The following is a 19364-nucleotide window of genomic DNA, read 5'->3' as shown; positions in this document are numbered from 1 at the left end:
ACCTGAGATGAATAAATGACTCGTGTCCTCATTTTCAGGCTCTTCCTAGATAGTGACTCTGGTGTCAGCCATAATAGTGCCTTTGATCTTTCTGTTTCTGTATCATCAATGCCTTAGTTAGATACATGAATTCCTATCTTGGTGCCACTAAACTGATAGTTAAAGCTCAATATAACCATATTCCCATTACAGCATCAAGGATTTGACTCAGGATACAACTCAAGGGGGGAATGTGAGCATTGTTTCAAAACAGGAACAATATCCCTTGCAAGTTGAAGTTAGCAGTTAAGATAGTTAAGAATAAGTTCCTGTTTGCCTTAGGCAGGTTAAGGTTTGTTTGTAGTTAAAGAATAAGTTCCTGTTTGCCCTGTGTTAAGTCCTTGCAAGTTAAAATTTCTATTTGTAATTGAGAATAAGTTTCTGTTTCTTATATCTGATTTAAACTGCAAAAAATGTTTTTCAGCCTACACTAAACTTGGGACCCCATTTGCATGATGTATATCCCTGCCCTGTTCCTTCCAATTCATTGTATTTTTCTAATAATGTGTAACTGCCAACTCTCTCCTCACTGTGAACACCTCATCTCTCCCATAAAAAGGATCTGAAGAAGCTAGCAGAGGCTGTTCTCTAAAATTCTGACTTAGGGAGAGGCAGCTGGACTGTCTAGTCCTGAGTGCATCCCAAAATAAAGCTTGCTTCAATTGTACAAATCATGGACTTTGTTATTCTCCTTGCTATTCTCAAGTTTAACAATGCGCGCGCGCACACACACACACACACACACACACACACACACACACACACACACACACACAAATAAATAAATAAATAAATAAATAAACAAATAAATAAATAAATAAATAAATAAAACTCCTGTGTTTACAAAAGTGTTGTCAGGATTTGGGCTTGTCCAGTTTGTTGATATCTGCTTTAGAATGTCTGGTTTAGGGAAGAACAAGCATGGATTTATATTCTTGTTTCCCATCATATCTTCATCATTTCCATTCCCATTGTCCTGTTGTCTCCAAGAAACACAACTAACTAGCAAAGACACATAGACTAAGTCAAAAGATGGAAGTCAATCTGTTCAGTGGGTAGAAACACCAAACAAGCTGGTGTAGATGTTCTGATAGCTGATAAAATAGACTTCAAGCCAAAACAAGGCAGAAGAGACAAAGAAGTCCACTCCATATTAATGAAGAAAACAATTCATTGTTGTTGATTGTTTTTGCTCTTCTGGTTCTTTGCTCTTTTGAGGGACCTGTCAACCAGCTACCAAATAAATACACACAGAGACTTTTTCTTTCTTATGAATGCCTGGCCTTAGCTTGGTTTGTTTCTTGCCAGCTTTTATTAGACTGTCTACCTTTTGCCTCTGGGCTTTTACCTTTCTCTTACTTCTGTATATCTTACTTTCAAGCTTTCTCCATGGCTGGGTAGCTGGGTGGCTGAACCCTAGAATCCTTCTCTCCTTGTTCTCTTGTTCTTTCTTTTTTTTCCTCCTAGATTTTTCCTTCTATTTATTCTCTCTTTCTGCCAGCCTCACTTACCCTTTCTCCTGCCTTGCTATTGGGTGTTCAGCTCTTTATTAGACCAACAGGTATTTTATACAGGCACAGTAACACAGCTTCACAGAGTTAAACAAATACAACAAAAGGGAATGCAATACATCTTTGCATCATTAAACAAATGTTGCATAGTATAAACAAGTATAACACATTTTAAATTAATATTTTGCAACAATTCACCAAGAAGATAGGAAGAACATTTGTAAATATATGTGGACTGGACATTCAACCTTCAAAACTCTTGAGAAATTTCTACTATCACCCATTCAGCATTTGAGTTTGTAGGAAGGATGAGTTAGGAAGACAGCTGGATGAGGGCGGCTCTAATGATAGCCTTGGAAGTTGGATTCTATTTTATACCTATAGGTTCCAATAAGAGAGTCTTAGCAGAACCATGGCAGGATGTGAATACTTACATCTTTCTGTTCAGTAATGCAGAGGAAGCTGTGGCAAGGAGGGCTCCTGGTGGCTTAGGGAAGAGCAGGCATTGGTTCAGGTGTGTTGGAACAGGCTGCTTTGGGTTACTTTCCTGCTTGAAATGCTTCCTTTGTTTCCCATTGCCCAGAAAATCCTAGTTCAAAATGTAGTGGGTTCTAACCGGCCTGTGTGTTTTCTGTGCTCTAAAGGCATATGTGTTCTGGCCCCATCAACCTCTTCCTCCTGATGTCAGTGTGCTCTGGATAAATGACCACCCATCTTTCAACTACTCAAGCTGTCTAGGTTGGATCACATCTTGGCCTGCATGCTTGTAATCTCCTATTCCTGGCATGCTCTTTTACCATCTCTAGGTATGTATAGACCTAATTTTCTTTCAGATCTTAGCATAATAGACTGTTCTGTGGAGTTGTCCCAGAACCTCTGATTGGGTGGTCTTCCTACTCCTCAATCTCAGGGCATTCTGCAGTTCTCCTGTGACACTTATCAGTATCTATAGCTGTCGTTGTTTGGTCACAGTCTATGGCCGTGGAAAGATAGGAATACTGCAAGCTTTCACACCTCTTTACCTGGACACTATGTACTTGGCAATTTTTTTTTTCTTAATCTATGTTTATTGACAATTCACAAGATTCTTGACAGAAATTGCCTGCTTCCTTTTCTATTCAATTTCCTTTTTCTTTTCTTTTTTATTTATATATATTTATTAATTTTTTCATTTTATATACCAACCCTAGTTCTCCCTCCCTCCTCTTCTTCTGCCTCCTCACCTCCCTCACACTCTACCCCCATCCACTCCTCAGAGTGGGTAAGGCCTCCCATGGTAGTCAACAAAGTCTGGCATACCAAGTTGAAGGAGAGCCTAGCCCCTCCCCATTGTATCAAGGCTGAGCAAGGTATCCCACCACAGGGAATGGGCTCCAAAAAGCCAGTTCATGCACATGGGATAAGTCCTGGTCCTGCTGCCAGGGACCCACAAACAGATCAAGCCACACAACTGTCACCCACATTCAGCGGGTCTAGTTCAGTCCATGCAGGTTCCCGTACTTGACTATTATACAGACTTGCTGACTAATAGATATGGTGGTCAGTCATTAGAGCCTCGTTGGATCTTGTTGTTTTTTCATTTATTATGTGTACATGTGTGTATGTATGTAGATACACATGTGCCACAGAATACACATGGAGATCAGAGAACAACTTGAGGGAGTCAGTTCTCTTCTTCCATCAAATGGGTCCCAGGGATCAAATTCAGATGGTTAGGCTTGGTGGCAAGTGCTGTTTTCTGCTGAGTTATCATAAAGGGCCAGAGCTAGTTTTCAGTTCAGTCAGCTACTCTCATGTTTCTTTACTGGTAGGTTGAGGCCATTTACATTTAAAGTTACTATTGTGAAATGTTTATTAATTCCTTTAATTTTATTGTTGGTTAGGTTATTGCTTGTTCCTTTTTTTCCTGCTAATACTAAGAGTTTTCTGTTTTACTGTGTTGAACATGATGAGTTCCTTACTAGTTCTCATTTGCTCATAGAGTCCACACATGGGATGTCTTCATTCCTTTTCTCTAAGGTAAAGCTGTCATTCTCTGTCCTCTGTGTACAGTGTCCTTTAAGCATCTTTGGCAGGGATAGCTTGGTGGCCACGGATGCCTTAGCTTGTGTTTATCTTGAAATGTCCTCATTTCTTCATCAATGTTAAAAGACAGCTTTGCTGGATGTGGAAATCTCCATCAGCAGATGTGTATTCTCAGGCCTTGTCCCATGCTCTCCTGGCTTTTAGGGCTGACTCCCCATGTCTGTGTCATTGATGCAGTGCCTACTCACCTCCTCCCCTGAGGGAGCCCTAGGATCCAGCAGCATCCACTGATATTCTCTTTTGAGACAGATGCTTATGTATCCCGGGCCACCCTCAAAACTTGCTGCATAGCAGAGGATGACCTTGGACCCATGGACCGCCTTTCCCTACCTCTCAAATGCTGATATCACAGGGAACACCAAGCCTGATCTTCTGTTGGATTTAGTATACTCTCCAACTCCAATATAATCTCATCCCATGATCCTTAATATAATTGTATTTGCAAAGGTCCTTTTTTTTTTTTCCAAATAAGAGCACATCCTACATCATGGGAGATACAACTTGAACATAACTAAGTGATGTTATAGACATAGGCATAGCTCTCAAACTTTCTCTTTTTTTGAGACGGGGTGTACTCCAGGGTGGCTTTAAACTTGCTATCCTTTCTGCCTCTATCTTTCAAATGCTGTAACCCCACTTCTGGCAGAATTTGTCAAATTGATCTAAATTTCCAAATGCCTTAGTGTAAACACATTAATATTCTTATATTTTCAAGTCTGTAAGATCATAATCAATATCTTCCTTTCAGGTCCAATGTTAGTGATCTGTGTCATCTCCTCCTTCTCCAACTAACTCTGGCTAAACCTCTTTTTTTCTTTCCTTTTCTTTTTCTTTTTTCCTTTTTGACTATAGCAATAAGCCTGACCCTTTACCTCACTGTTATTTATTTTGTCACACATTCATTTTGCATTATTAATTTGTATTCCTTATTATTCTTTACTTTGATATCTTAAGGTTTAATTTACCTTTTAAAAATTTCTTGGAGTGGCTGTGTAGTTTATCAGTGTTACATCTTGAGTGGCTGTGTAGGTTATCAGTTTACATCTTGAGTGGCTGTGTAGGTTATTAATGTTACTCTTGAGTGGCTGTGTAAGTTATGTTTTACATCCTTTCTTTTAAAATATGCATATTCAAGATTATAAATTTTTCACTTTTTATATATACTTGGTCCAGAATTAGACTCAAATTGGGTGGGGACTAGAGCAGCAAGTGTGAGAGAATTTACATAAAACACACACACACACACACATGCACATGCGTGCACACACACACACACACACACATACACACACACACACACAAACCCTGTGTTCAATCCCCAGTATTACAAACAGTGAAAAAGAAATTAACTTTAAAAAATTAATAAACCCCTTCAACTGAAGAATGGATAAAGAAAATATGGTACATATACACAATGTAGTACTACTCCACAGAGAAAAACAATGACATCATGAGGTTTGCAGGCAAATGGATGGATCTAGAAAAAAAATCATCCTGAGTGAGGTAACCCAGACTCAGAACATTGTATGTACTCACTCATAGTAGGATACTAGATGTAAAACAAAGATGACTAGACTGCTACACAACTCCAGGAAGGCTACCTAGAAAATGGGACCCTAGGAAAGACACAGGGATTGCCCAATGACAGAGAAATGGATGAGATCTACATCCATAACCTGGACGATAGTGGGAGTAATGAAGGGCAAGGTTTGAAGGAAAGAAAGCTTAGGGAAGCAGGAGATCCCAGCTGGATCAAGAACAGAAAGGGAGAACAAGGAATAACAGACCATGATAAATGAAGACCACATGAGAACAGGAATAGGCAGAGTGCTGGAGAGGTCCCCAGAAATCCACAATGATACATCCTCTGTAAACTGCTGGCAATGGTTGAGAGAAAGCCTGATCTGACCTAGTCTGGTGATCAGATGGCCAAACTCCCTAATGGTCATGCTGGAACTCTCATCCAATAACTGATGGAAGTGGATCCTCAGCCAGGCCCCAGGAGGAGCTCCAGGTGTCCAATTGTCAAGAAAGAGGAGGGACTGTAAGAGCGTGAATTGTTGAGACCAAGATTGGAAAAAGCACAGGGACAAATAGCCAAATGAATGGAAGCACATGAATTATGAACCAATGGCTGTGGAGCCCCAAGCTGGATCAGGCCCTCTGGATAAGTGAGACAATTGAATAGCTTGAACTGTTTGGGAGGCATCCAGGCTGTGGGACTGGGACCTGTCCTTAGTGCATGAGCTGGCTGTTTGGAACCTTGGGCTTACACAGGGACACTTTGCTCAGCCTGGAAGGAAGGGACTGGACCTGCCTGTACTGAATCCACCAGGTTTAAATGAATCCCCAGGGGAGTCTTGGCCCTGGAGGAGATGGGAATGGAGGGGCGGGGATGGGGGAAAGGTGGGGGCAGGAGGGGGGAGGACAGGGGAACCCATGGCTAATATGTAAAATTAACACACAAATATAATAATAATGAATTAATAAAATAGTTTTATTTTCAAGAAAAGCTTGTGTTTTTTATAGAAAATTATTGAGTTTGATGCTTAGTGAAATAATTTTAATGTTCAAATTATTAAAACTAATTGATATGCTCAGGATCCATTAGATACAAATAGAAATAAGTGTTACAGTTACTATTTTTAAAATATTTTTATTAAAATTATTAAACATATTAAAATAAGAGTAATATTGTCTTCATTTTATTTCCTGTTGCTGTGATACAATACCCTGACAAGCCAATTTAAGGGAACAAAAGTTAGTTTGACTCACAATTCCAGGTTACAGCCCATCATTGTGGAAAGTCAAGGCAGCAGGACCTGGAAGCTGCTAACGGGTCCTATCACATCCACAGTCAAGACCAGAGAGCCTGAATTCATGCATGCATGCTAATGCTCAGGCAGCTTTTTCTACTCTAAAACAGTTCAGAATCTCCTGCCTAGGGAATGGTGCCACCCATAGTGTGTGAGTCTTTGTACCTCAGTCACCACAATCAAGACAATGCCCAGACATGCCCACATTCCAAATTGATCTAGATAATCCTTCACTGAGACTCTCTTCCCACACGATTCTAGACTGTGTCGAATTAACAAAACTCTCTGTCACAAATATAAAGACTCTACCCCTTTTGCCAGTTTCATGTTACTACAAAGACATGTCTGAGATAATTAACTTACAAAGAGAATAGATTCATTTTGTCTTATCATTTTGAAGGTCCCAGTTCATAATCAGGTGACCTTTATGCTCTGGCCTCTGATAAGGGCAGCATATCATAACAGAAATGTATGACAGAGCAGAACACTGCAGGTGTTAGGAAGTAAGGAGAAAGAAGGAGCAGCCAATGCCCCACAATTGCTTTTAGGGACATACCTCTGATGGCCTAAGGATCTCCAACCAAGCCCCATCTCTTGAAGGTCCACAGCCTTTCAAGCTTAAGGAGAAGGCACTGGGGGTCCAGTCAATCACAGTGGCACAAGCCAGTGAGAGGAGGGAAAAATGATATCACCTTGAATCTGCATTCATGAAGCAGAGCAAGATGAATGCTGGTGCTCAGCCCGCTTCCTCCTTTTAGTCTAGAACCTCAGACCATGGGATGCACCACCCACAATCCACGCAGGTCTTTCCTCTTCAGGTAAAGCTCTCTGGGAACACTTTCATTGACAGACAGACACAGAGGTGTATTTCCATGGTGATTATATATCCATTTAACCTCACTATCAAGATTAACTATAATAGGGGCATTTGGCCTCCAAACCATTGCTTCCAGCCCTGAACTTGGAGGTCCATGTACATCTCACAAGGCAAAATAGTCCGTCTCTAAGAGTCCCCAGGTTAACTCTTGCAGCATTGACCAAAGGTTCAAGTCCAACTGTGAGTGGTGGCACAGTCCTGAAATGAGGAGACAGGGTAGAGAGGATTAAAGAATCTGAGTTCAAGGCTAGCTATGGCTACAGAGTGTGTTTCGGGTCAGCCTGGGCTATGAGATAGACCCTGTCCAGAGCTTGAAAGGCAAACTCAACTATGTGTTCCTGATGGAAGGATGGGGTGCTACAAACTTCCCAAATACTAAAGAAAGAGGCTCAGGTTAAACATTCTTATTCTACGTGGCTACTCTCTCAGGCTTAACTTTGCATTCTGCTTAAAGGTTTCCCTGGACAATTCTACCTTCCTGGGGCCCTCACTGCGGCTTTAGTTTCATTGCCACAACTTCATCATGCATCACCTTGTCGGGGCTGCCTTACAGGGACTGCAACACCATAGCATGCTGCCTGGCTTCCGAAACTTTCTCTGAAATTTTGGAGGCAGCTGCCATGACCCCATGTCTCTTGCATTGTGCATTTCTGGGAAAGCCACACCTCACAGTAGACATTCCAAGGCTGTTGTCAGCAGAAACTGAGCCTGCACCTGCCTGAACCCCAGCTGCTTTGCAATCTATTCGACTTCAAATCAGGAAAATCTTGCAGTTGACAGTTCTGGCTATAAAATGTCCTTGAATGGCATGCACACCACAGCTGAGATACACTGATGGTGTTTAAGACAGGGTCAGGGCAATGCCATGTAAGAGCTGTGGCAGATTCAATACACACAAGGTTTTCCTAGTCTTAAAACTAAATATGTTTACTGTAACCTTCTTTATTCTCTTCCTTTGCCTTCATTCCTTTTATGCTGCTTTCCCTTCGCCAGCTTGACATCGTTCCATTGTGTCTGATGGGATCTTGGGCTTCTAGAAAAAGTGATTCTGGAAATACCATCTGGCTAACCATCAGATGTGTCCAGACAGACACTCCACAGATTATCTCCAGGAAGGAAGGAAAATAGATGAGAGTCTCGGAACTATTTATACAACCATCCTGCAGGCTTTGGCCTGGAAAACACGAAACTGGGACTTTCAGGTTTTTTGATTGCATTTCTCACCACCCCCACCCCCATGAGCTGCCCATATTTCATGAAGTTTAAATTATAACCATCTGTTTCAGAAGATATAAAAAATCTTGAATTCTATTTTCCTCCACGTTAACAGAATACTAACCCTTTGGGAAATCTTATACTGACAGAGGTTCTTTGCTAATTGTGGCAAAATCAGAAGCCACAGCTCATTGCCAGCATACCCCATTGGCTTCCTCAGTCTTCAGATGAAAGAGCCATCTCTCAGATGCATCTTTGTGTGATGCCAACCATGTTTCCCATTTGTCCAATGATGGCAGGTGGGGTAACCTTCTTGCAATTCTTACTAATGCAAAAACTAAATGACCTGTTTGGGTTTATTCTTTTTTTGTTTGTTTGTGTTTTTGAGACAGGGTTTCTCTGTGTAGCTTTGTGCCTCACCTGCCTCTGCCTCTCAAATGCTGGGATTAAAGGTGTGCACCATCACTGCCCGGCAGGTTTATTCTTTTGTTTCACCTTTCATTCTTCAAATATCCCTGTAATGTTCTTTCTTCAACAGCTCAGGTGCTAAAATTGTAGTCTATTAAAGGTTTTTGTGTGATGGTTTAGAACAAGATGCACTGTTGAGTTTTATACCATGGCCTCTGTGTAAGGATGACATGCAAATCTGTGAACTGGTCTATATTTAAAGAAAAAGTAGGGCTGGAGTGACGGCTCAGTGGTTAAGAGCACCAACTGCTCTTCCAGAGGTCCTGAGTTCAATTCCCAGCAACCACATGGTGCCTCACAACCACCTGTAATGAGATCTGGTGCCCTCTTCTGGCCTACAGGGACACCTGCAGACAGAGCACTGTATATATAATAAATAAATAAATTTTTAGAAACAACAACAAAGAAAGAAAGAAAGAAAGAAAGAAAGAAAGAAAGAAAGAAAGAAAGAAAGAAAGTAAAATATCACCAAGACAGTTCCTGGTAAATTTAAAGGCTTTTCACCCTTGTTCATACTTAGTGATTAATCAAACTTGTTTTCATTATTACAGCCTAAAGGAGATGTGGGAGTGAAAAACACTTCTCTAAATTTCATCATCTACATTTTCATCCCATTTTCTATGCCCCCCCCCAATAAATGATACTCAATATCTTTCCCAAAAGTCAGAGGCAAAATGTAACATTATGACCACCCCCCAGGAACCTCTCTGAGCCATCTGATAATTTTTTTTAAGATTCTAACTCACTCTTACTCTCTCCTTTCAGAAACAATTCCTTTTCCATCTTACTAATAAGCTCTTATTGAGCACCAACTGTTTTCTGAGCACTGTGATGACTGCAGAAGACATAGAAACATGACTATTTTTATCTCAAAGGAACTGAATTTTAATGAGAACAAGTACCACACAGCGAAGTAAAAGTGCTCGAAGTGTGTGTGGGGGACTGTTCATAAAGCAGAGACTCATGCATTCTTCCACAGTGTATGGTTTTCTGGTGTTTGATAGTAAATTCCTCCTTGTTTTAGTATTTCACCTTCTTTTAAAATCTCTATATATTCAGAATATATGTTTTTCATCTTCTTTTACTCTGTCTGCCTTACAGCGTGTCTCACAGATAAATATAACCTTTCCTTGCACCAGCTGGATTTGTTGGAGATGTAGAAATTGGGAAAGAAAGATCTGGAGCGGGTGGTACTGCAGCAGCTGGCTGAGTTAACAATCTGAGGCACAGCCCAAGAGACACAAAACAGGCAGGTGTGTCCCACATGCTCTCCAGAGAAAGGAAAAACAAAATGAGTCAAGGATAAACAAAAAAGGAAGCCCTCCCCTTCCAGCTACAAAAAGAAAAAAGCGGAGGCTTGGAAGGGTCTGGTTAACAGAAGAGCCGCTCCTCCCAGCCACGGAGACTCAGGACTCCTTCACTGTTTTCCCCAGACGATAGACTGGTGTGCCAGTGGGTGGGATATGGGACAGATACAAGCATAAAGGGAGGAATGGCAGGTGGGTAGCAAGTGAGGACAAAACGTGGCCATGACGTCGAACTATGACTTACAGAAAGCAAGCTGTAAATAGCATTTGTCTTCCTTCCACATGGCAGGAAACACAAATAACCCCAGTTTATATTTAATTTTGAACTTCGTTGTACTGTAATCTTAAAATATTTTCCCTCCTCTTCAATTGTAGAACTTACTGAAACATGTATTGTGTTCTATTAAAAGTTTTTGGTGTGATGGTTTTAAAACAACATGCACTATTGAGTTTTACACCAAAGTAATTCATCTGGTTCATAGCATCAAAATTGCTCTGGCCCAAGAAGTAGCATTTAGAGGGTATTTGTAAAATTAATAAATTGATTCACTGACACAAAAGTATCACTTTGCCTGGTGAACATTTTGGGGAAAGTATAAATTGAAATGCATTATGTATTTTCTAAAGAATGAAAGAATATTAATGGGAAGGTAAATTTATTTTCTTTTAGACTATGCCCAGTGAAAGATTAACTGTGGTTTGCTGCTTAATATGTACTATAGGAAAAATAGTGCCTTTTCCACTGTGATAAAGTTGCTAACATGATATCTAAACTAATATTACACAGGAAGTTATGACCATGGGCCAAGAGGTCCAGGGACACAAATCCATCAGAGGAGAGGAGTGCACTTGGACCCAGAGGGCTGCTGGTACAGAGACTGGTGCCAGAAGTGGGGTGTTGCTGCTGGACAGAAGCAAAGGATACATAGTCATTGTGCTGCCTCAGTGTGTCTGCTCATTCCAACATCCACTACTGGCCCTACACTAGGCACTGGGGATGCAGAACAGAAAATGAATTGTTATGCACACTCAAAGGCTCACAGAGTCAAAGAAGCAGATCTGCGGGTGGGTTGACGCGCTGACTCTGTCTGGACTGACACCAATTCGAGTACTGAGAGAGGCTAGCCAATTCAGCCGGAAGCACAATAAGAGACTGACATGTGTTTGAGCCAATCCACCAGGTAGAGAAGCAGGGCTGGCTTTCAAGGGACACAAGGTCCAAAGGTCGTCTGAGAAAGGATGCAGTGAGAGATTCTGTATTCATTTACCAGTGCTGCTGAAGCAAAGCATCTCACACTGAGTGGCTGAACACTAGGAACAGACGTTCTCATGATACTGAAGCCACATGTCCCAGGGGAGGTGCTGTGAGGCCTGGTCTCCTCTGCAGCCTTTCCTTAGCTGCTGTCACCCCCATCTTCACCCATAGCTTCACAGTGTATTCTAATTTATTCTGCTTTTTGTGTGTAGTACTGTGGCCTAGAGCATGACAGGCAAGCACTCTGCCACCAAGCTGTATGTTCTAGCCATGTTCTTACCTTGTGTTTTGAGGGAAAGTCTCACTAAGGTGCCCAAGTAGCCTTGAAGTCACTCTATAGTCCAGGCAAGCCTTGATTACATAATCCTCCTGTTTTGGTCCCTGATATCTGGGATTGCATTTCTGTGCTGTAATGTCTGGATGCTCCTTTTTATGTAGAATTATTTTATATCCAAAATCATTCTCTTTGTAAAGGAGGTCTGCTGTGTCATAGTTATAGTAGCAATTTGAAGTCAACATTGAAAGTCATGTAATTCTTCAGTTGAAGGGCATCTAGGTTGTTTCCAGGTTCTGGCTATTACAAACAATGCTGATACAAACATAGCTGAGCAAATGCCCTTGTGGTATGATTGAGCATTCCTTGGGTATATGCCCAAGAGTGCTACAGCTGGGTCTTGGGGTGGATTCCCAATTTTCTAAGGAAGCGCCATGTTGATTTCCAAAGTGGCTGTACAAGCTTGCACTCCCACCAGCAGTAGAGAAGAGTTCCCCTTGCTCCACATCCTCTCCAGCATAAGCTGTCTTCTGTGTTTTTGATCTTAGCCATTCTGACAGGTGTAAGGTGGTATCTCAGAGTCATTTGGATTTGCATTTCCCGGATAATTAGGGATGTTGAGCAATTCCTTAAATGTCTTTCAGCCATTTGAACTTCCTCTGTGGAGAATTGTCTGTTTAGTTCTATAGACCATTTCTTAATTGGAATGTTGGGCATTTTGATGTCTAATTTCTTGAGTTCTTTATATATTTTGGATATCAGCCCTCTGTCAGATGTGGGGTTGATGAAGACATTTTCCAAATAGATAAAGAAAATATGGTACATATACACAATGTAGTACTACTCCACAGAGAAAAACAATGACATCATGAGGTTTGCAGGCAAATGGATGGATCTAGAAAAAAATCATCCTGAGTGAGGTAACCCAGACTCAGAAGGACAAACATCGTATGTACTCACTCATAGGAGGATACTAGATGTAAAACAAAGATGACTAGACTGCTACACAACTCCAGGAAGGCTACCTAGAAAATGGGACCCTAGGAAACACACAGGGATTGCCCAATGACAGAGAAATGGATGAGATCTACATGAACAACCTGGACGACAGTGGGAGTAATGAAGGGCAAGGTTTGAAGGAAAGAAAGCTTAGGGAAGCAGGAGATCCCAGCTGGATCAAGAACAGAAAGGGAGAACAAGGAATAACAGACCATGATAAATGAAGACCACATGAGAACAAAAATAGGCAGAGTGCTGGAGAGGTCCCCAGAAATCCACAATGATACATCCTCTGTAGACTGCTGGCCATGGTCGAGAGAAAGCCTGATCTGACCTAGTCTGGTGATCAGATGACTAAACACCCTAGCAGTCGTGCGGGAACTCTCATCCAATAACTGATGGAAGTAGATGCAGAGATCCTCAGCCAGGCCCCAGGTGGAGCTCCAGGTGTCCAACTGTCAAGAAAGAGGAGGGACTGTAAGAGCGTGAATTGTTGAGACCAAGATTGGAAAAAGCACAGGGACAAATAGCCAAATGAATGGAAGCACATGAATTATGAACCAATGGCTGTGGAGCCCCAAGCTGGATCAGGCCCTCTGGATAAGTGAGACAATTGAATAGCTTGAACTGTTTGGGAGGCATCCAGGCTGTGGGACTGGGACCTGTCCTTAGTGCATGAGCTGGCTGTTTGAAACCTTGGGCTTACACAGGGACACTTTGCTCAGCCTGGAAGGAAGGGACTGGACCTGCCTGTACTGAATCCACCAGGTTTAAATGAATCCCCAGGGGAGTCTTGGCCCTGGAGGAGATGGGAATGGAGGGGCGGGGATGGGGGAAAGGTGGGGGCAGGAGGGGGGAGGACAGGGGAACCCATGGCTAATGTGTAAAATTAAAACACAAATATAATAAAAAAAATAAAAAATAAATTGAAAAAAGAAAGTCATCTAAGTAATGGAACCATGCACTGTACTGGTAATATTTCTGTAACTTGATAATCTTATCAACACAAGGCAGAAGACATACAGGAAGTGTCTCGAGTTGTCACATTGTCCACTCAAGGAAGCTTAAAAGTGCATTTTGTATTTTCTCTTCTTTTTTCTTAAATAAACTATGGATCATAAATGACAAATTTTCACCAAAATGTATAATATATTTCTTTGGTGTGCTTTGAACTGTTCCACAAAAAGAGAGGGACTCTCTAAAAACAAATTAATTAAAAATCTGTACCAATAAAAGTATTCACAGCTATTTACAATGACAAGATTATATCAACCACTCATAGCACACAAAGCAGATTCTTACAAATCTTGAGGGCATGGTTTGTGGTCTCTTAGATAAGTTAGTATACTTCGGTTTGCAGGGGAGATGTGTTGTACCAACTGAACATATACTGAGGAAGAGTTACTGGCCCGGGTTCTTGACCCTTTGTATCCTGATGTGACAGCCCTGGCAAAGGTCACTCATTCATCAGTGTTTGCTGGCAACTATAACCCTTTAAAATTTTAACATATATAAGAGCTCCTCTTCTTGTCATGTAAGTCATATACTTCACATTGTCATTTTCAAATAGAAGAGGGTTCAGTGTTCATGGTCAAGAGAAGAAAAGGCAGTAAAAATAAAGACCTTTAAAAAGCGAGAGCAGGTTAATAACAGTAGGATAAAAGAGGGGTTGGGCAGGTTTTTGTCATTATTGTTTAGTTTCTGTTTGTTTTTTAAGTCTTAAAAAAGAGGAAAGATCCCGTGCTGGAACCTCCTCAGACTTCACTGTGCATGTAGTACCCAAAAGCTTATGATTCAAAACCTAACCCCTTATTGCTCAACAAGTTTGGACAGGTAAGAGGTAGCATCTGAAATTCACAATTTCAAAACAAAACAATGATGACTCTCACCAGGCATGGGCAGGAAGCACTGGAATTGCTGCTGGTGTACAGAAGACACTGTTTCTGGAGTCTAGTCAGCAGCTCTCCTCCATTTCTGCTTGAACAATTACTGCTATTACTTCTTCTTTATTCTTTGGCTCTTTTTACTCTTTTGGGGGGCTGCCACCCAGCTTCCAAATAAATCACGCACGAGGCTTATTAGGACTTATAAATGTCCAGTCTTAGCTTGGCTTGTTTCTGGCCAACTTTTCTTAACTGAGAAGCACTCGGGGGCATGGAGAGTGCCTGGGGTTTCTGTGTTAAGTTCTGATCTAATGTTCTTTTTCTTCCTTTAATAGATTCTCTCTCTCTCTTTCTCTCTCTCTCTCTCTCTCTCTCTCTCTCTCTCTCACACACACACACACACACACACACACACATACACACGTATTGGCAGTGTATATCTTAATTCCTCCACTCATTTTCCTTGATACAGTCCACCTCCAGATCTGTCCCCTTCAATGTACAAGTCCAGCTTGGTTACTTTCATTTGCTATTATTTTTTAGTGCTGGAGACTGAACCCAGGACCTCACTCACACTAGGCAAGCACTCTACATTGATCTACATCTTCAGTCCTGGTTTTTAAAATTTTTTTATTAAATTTATTAAACCATTTATTCATTTATGGTGTACACATGTGTCATGTCACACTTGTGGAGGTCAGAAGAAAGGTCATGGGAATTAGTTTTCACCTACCACCATATGGATTCTGTGGGTCAAACTCAGGTTATCAGGTTTGGTAGTAAGCACCTTTACCTACTGAGCCATCTTGCTAGCCTATAATGGTCATTTTTTTATATATTATAATGGGTTTATTATGGCATTTCACGCATAAACACAATACATTTTAATCCTATTTACAGGCTGTTATGGTCTTGTCTACTTCCCACTCCCTACAATCTTCAACTTTCTAAATGCCCCCACTTCTTCTGTGGGCTTTAAAGAATTATTATTTTTGGTGGCCCAATGAGTTTCATTAGGGCTTCTTACAGGACCATGGAAGGCTTGGCTTACAGGAACACGGCCACCTTACCAGTGGGTACTATATTGAAGAACACCTCTCCATCACTCCCTCCCTCCCAGCAATGATTAACTACATAGCTATCCTTAGGGAGGGATAGGACCTCCTTATAAGCCCCTTCTCCTTTCATGACAGGATGTTGAGAGGCTCAGTGGCCAGGTCATGCCTGGAAGTCAGCATTCCACCCACTGCTATTCTTTCCTCTGGCTCTAGGTGGCTGCCATCAAGCCGCAGGGATTTGTGTGTCTCTGCTGTCTCAGTGCTGGATCACAAGTGTGTTGTGGAGTATTTGAAGGTGTGTCACTTTTGTTTGTTCTGCGTTTGTTTAACTCTGGGAAGCTGTGTTACTGTGCTTGTCTAAAACACCTGATGGTCTAATAAAGAACTGAACAGTCAATGGTGAGGCAGGAGAAAGGATTGGCAGGGCTGACAGGCCGAGGGGAGAAATAGGAGAAATCTGAGAAGAAAGACCAAGAAACAAGAGAGGAAGGAGGAGGATTTCAGGAGCCATCCACTCAGCCACCCAGCCACTCAGCCACCCAGCTATACAGCCAGACATGGAGTAAGAAGGAAAGAAAAGGTATACACAAATAGAGAAAGTTAAAAGCCCTGAGGCCAAAGATAGACAGGATAATTAAAAGGTAAGAAAAGCTGGCAAGAAACAAACCAAGATGAGGATGGGCATTTATAATTAGGAATGAGCTCTGTGTGTGATTTATTTGGGAGTTATGTGGCAGGCCCCCCAAAAGAGCAGAAACAACCAACAACACAAGTGTGATCTGTTGGTTTTTTTAAAGAGAAAAAAACCCAAGTATTTTAATTAAATTAATTAAATGTATAAATCCCATAGGGTTTCATACTGAATTAATAGGGCTAATTAGACCTGGTAGCAAGTCTGAGTCACCAGTTTGTCTCAAGTTAGGACATGTCCCAAGAATTCCTATCCATCTCACTCACTAATAATAGTTCTAATGTACAGTCCGCACAACTTCAGGGTTCCCATGCATTTCCTCTTCTTCAGACTCAGAGGTGGTTCCATTGCTGGAAGTTGTGCGAAGGTGATTTGGGACCCAATGGCCTGGCAAATGACCAACCATTGAGGTTGGGTACCTGAAGGAACAGAATGCTGGACTGACTCCTGGTTAGGTCCAGCACAATTGACTGGGTCACTCACTGGAGTCCCCACTAGTGAGTACCCAAGGGCTTCTGAAGAAGGTGTGGTGTCTTGCAGTGAATCTTCATGTACTTCCTCAGAGAGCTTGGGTGAACATAAAATTTATCACAGCTTTGAATCTTACATTAATAAAGCTTGTCGCTGGTATGGACATAGTAGTGTTTCTTTCAATCACTGTTATTTGCAAAGTTCCAGTCACAGCCATCAAATTCACATTAGAAAGGCTTTTCCCCTGCAGGAGTGTGCTTTCAGATCTTGATGTTCTCAGGCCCAAAGAGGCCATGGCACAGGCCAGGAACTGGCTTCGCTGTGCACCTGGGTGTGGTTGATGAGTTTGTACTTGGCCTTGAAAGGCTTGTCCTCTCTCACAGACAGTCCTCCCAGAGGCGGATGTGGCTACTCCGTGCTCCAGGCACCTAGTCTCCTCTTCATATGGGAACAAAGGTATCATGGAAGAGGGATCACCCTAGAGTCTCTTTTAATTAATTTCCCTCTTTAAGGGTTTTCTCTAAATACTTCATTCTTAGATGAAGATTTTTCCCATGAGATTTGTGGTGATGAAATATATGTGATTTTTAATGAAGTGGATCAGTACTTAGACCTGTAGAACTCAGTGGCCAATGATCCATGCAAGATATGCAAGGGATAAAACATCCATAAGGCTGGCCAACAATTAGTGTCACCAAGAGGAGAAGTGTAGACTTACACAGTTTCACACACGACAACTAAACTTAGCAATTGCTACCGGTCTACTTTTGATGAGGTTTTAAATATCTGAAATATGTGGGAAAGACAGGAAAATTTTCTTTTCAAAGTACATCATCTACAAATGGTCATTTTTTTCTCATGCTTAAACTGGAATAATATACTATAACAAATGACTGTGAAGATTCCACTGCTGCGACTTAGTGAGCCTGATATTAACAAGACCTGCAAAAATAGGAAAAGAAGCCTGGTGGTGATACATGCCTTTAATACCAGCACTCCAGAGGCAGAGACAGGTGGATCTCTATGTATAGGCTGGGTGGGCAGTGGTGGTGCACATCTTTGATACCAGCACTTGGGAGACAGAGGCAGGTAGATCTATGTGCATTTGAGGCCAGCCTGCTCTACAGAGTGAGTTCCAGGACAGCCAAGGCTACATAGAGAAACCTTGACTTGAAAAAGAAAACAAAAACAAAACAAAAGAAGAAAATTATACATAGAGAAATTTCCAAAATTTATTTTTTGAGAAAAGAGAAATAGAGATTAAGTGTGAAGCAAGTTAAGGAAAAAGCTGGCTGGCAAATGCTGGTGCAGCCTGTCATCTCAGAACTCTTGAGATACTGGAGCAGGAAGACTGAGAGCTCAAGATTAGCCTGGGGATACATAGAGAGTTCTAGACCAGTCTGGACCACACAATGAAACCTGTCTCAAATTTAAACTAATTAAAATATAAAAATAAACAGAACAACATGAAATTATTAAAAACTTAATAACAATTGAGTGAACATAAATTTTTGAGCTAAAGAAAAAATTCAGTATGATCTAGTGTAATTTTATAATTTTAGAGATGGTAAAATTCAAGCCTAGGGACCATGTGCCATATGCTGTAAGCATAGGGACCATGTACTATGTGCTGTAAGCAGATTTTTCTGTCCCACTACCCAGCTCCCAAATAATGACATGGAGACTTATTGTTGATTATAAAAGCTTGGCCAATAGCTTAGGTTTGTTTCTAACTAGCTCTTATAACTTAAATTAACCCATTTCTATTAATTTACTTTCTGCCTCATGACTTTATCGCCTTTACTGTGTACTGCCCATACTGTTTCCTTTCAGCCTTGGTATCTCCTTGACTTCTTCCCAGCATTGTCATTGCCCCAAATACCTTCCTAGCTATGGACTGTTCAGCTTTTTATTAAACCAATCCCAGTGAAATATTTTCACACAGTGTAAAGAACTATTCCACAAAAATGTGCCTCATTTAAAGGCAGACATCAGTTTCTGGCAGACAAGATTCAATTCCCATGAAGAGGCAATCTGCCACTCATTTACTCTTTTTTTTTTTTTTTTTTTTTGACAAAGTCTCACTACATGGCCAAGGCTCTTCTCAAACTTGTAATGCTACCTTAGCTTTTCAAGTGCTAAGATTTATTCTATGTCACTGCTTTTTTTTTTTTTTTTCCCAGACAGGGTTTCCCTGTGTAGCTCAGGCTGGCCTTGAACTCACAGAGATCCGCCTGGCTCTGCCTCCAAAGTGCTGGGATTAAAGGTGTGTGCCACGACCACCCAGCTTATGTCACTGCTTTTTTAAAAATATGATTATTGTTATTTTGAAGTAAGGCCATGCTGGGTTTGAACTCAGAGATACTGCCTCTGCCTGTCCAGTGCTGGGGTTAAAGGTGTGCCATATCTGGAACT

The 19364-nt window shown here is 41.3% G+C and overlaps 1 pseudogene; it reads right to left on the bottom strand.

Moving 5' to 3' along the window:
* Positions 1-16755: 16755 nt before the first annotated feature.
* Positions 16756-18819, bottom strand: LOC118592916 (annotated as a pseudogene).
* Positions 18820-19364: the final 545 nt, after the last annotated feature.

Source organism: Onychomys torridus, chromosome 11 (genome assembly GCF_903995425.1).
Source record: "Onychomys torridus chromosome 11, mOncTor1.1, whole genome shotgun sequence".
NCBI classification, from domain to species: Eukaryota; Metazoa; Chordata; class Mammalia; order Rodentia; family Cricetidae; genus Onychomys; species Onychomys torridus.
The sequence above is the reverse complement of the archived record's forward strand: the minus strand, read 5'-3'. Positions and strand labels throughout refer to the sequence as shown.